Raw genomic sequence first — 1,819 nt, 5'->3', positions numbered from 1 at the left:
AGGAGGAGGAGGAGGAGGAGGAGGAGAAGGCTGGGGTTGTCCTTGCCTGACGCCTTGTTTAGGTTCACGAGTGTGCCACTTCAAAACCGTCTTGCCGATCTCCCTTCTGAATATTACCAAGGTGATTTCATGCCAACCTAACAAATAACCGAACAACAGCTCAGTTCAGCCAACAGCATTGCTCCCCCCCCCCACACACACACCTTGGCATAAATCTGCTTTGAGCTGGCCTGTTTGTCTCTGCCAGGTGGGGCATGCCCCTCCTAGAACGGCATGGGGGGCGGTACAGTAAATCCTACTCTTTCACCAGGTTGCTTCCTTAACTATTGTCTGCAGGAAAGACAGAGGCAGCCCAGAGTAAACTTGCTCTTAGAGCTTGGATACTCTCTCTCTCTCTCTCTCTCTCTCTCTCTCTCTCTCTCTCTCTCTCTCTCTCTCTCTCTGTTTCTCTCTTTCTCTTTTTCTCTCTTTCTTTCTCTTTTTCTCTTTTTCTCTCTCTGTTTTTCTCTTTCTCTCCTTCTCTCTCTCTTTCTCTCTCTTTCTCTTTTTCTCTCTTTCTCTCCTTCTCTTTCTCTTTCTCTCTCTCTCTCTCTCTCATCTCTTTCTTTCTCTTTCTCTCTCTCTCTTTCTCTTTCTCTTTCTCTCTCTCTCTTTCTCTCTTTCTCTCTTTCTTTCTCTTTTTCTCTCTTCTTTCTCTCCCTCTGTTTCTCTTTCTTTCTCCTTCTCTTTCTCTCTTTCTTTCTCTCTTTCTCTCTCTCTCTCCTCTCTCTCTCTCTCTTTCTCTCTCTTTCTCTCTCCTCTCTTTCTCTCTCTCTCTTTCTCTCCTTCTTTCTTTCTTTATTTCTTTCTTTCTTTCTTTCTTTCTCTCTCTCTGTTTCTTTCTTTCTCTCTCTCTCTCTCTCTCTCTCTCTCTCTCTCTCTCTCTCTCTCTCTCTCTCTCTCTCATTTTCTACCATTACCACCACCGCACCCCCCCCTCCCCAATTTGCTTGAGTGCACTAAGAAAAGGTGATTTGATCAGGAGCCGCTGTATAGATCAAACACAGGTGAGAAGAGGGACACATGGTTCAAATATATGATCCCTGCTATCTCCATGTCAGACATCTGAAGTGTTCAGGCTTGATCAATCACACAGTACAGAACGTCACTCCTGCAGCTGTGTGGGAATCGGAGCTGATTCATGTTGCAAACTCCACACCTAAGGAGTTCCTGGGAAATTGTCTTAGGGGGAAAAAAACAGAAAGGAAGAAAGAAAGAAAAGGAACTGGCTTAACAAAGAGCTTCAGAATAATCTAGAGCAGGGGTCTTCAAACTTGGCCCTTTTATGACTTGTGGACTTCAACTCCCAGAATTCCTGAGCCAGCATGGCTCAGCTTGGAAACCTCTCCCTTTCCCCTCAGCATGGCTGGCTGAGGAATTCTGGGAGTTGAAGTCCACGAGTCATAAAAGAGCCAAGTTTGAAGACCCCTGTCTTAAATCTAACAAACAAAATGGAGGCTGGCTCAGGAATTCTGGGAGTTGAAGTCCACGAGTCATAAAAGAGCTAAGTTTGAACACCCCTGTCTTAAATCTAACAAACAAAATGGAGGCTGGCTCATTGAAGTCCATGAGTCATAAAATCCAAGTTTGAAGACCCCTGATCTAGATGACACTGTTTTCCAGGTATGACTCTGGCACCAACATCTAACCAATGTCAAGCTCTGATTTGGCTTGACCTGAGAGGATTATGTCTGTGGAGATTCCCTGTCACGGTTGTCCCACAGGTGCTTTTTTTTTTTTCTCCCTTCAAAAGGCAACTGGACTTTCTTTGTTTTTGTTG

Source organism: Protobothrops mucrosquamatus, unplaced genomic scaffold (genome assembly GCF_001527695.2).
Source record: "Protobothrops mucrosquamatus isolate PMUCROS unplaced genomic scaffold, P.Mucros_1.0 scaffold2372, whole genome shotgun sequence".
NCBI classification, from domain to species: domain Eukaryota; kingdom Metazoa; phylum Chordata; class Lepidosauria; order Squamata; family Viperidae; genus Protobothrops; species Protobothrops mucrosquamatus.
The sequence above is the reverse complement of the archived record's forward strand: the minus strand, read 5'-3'. Positions refer to the sequence as shown.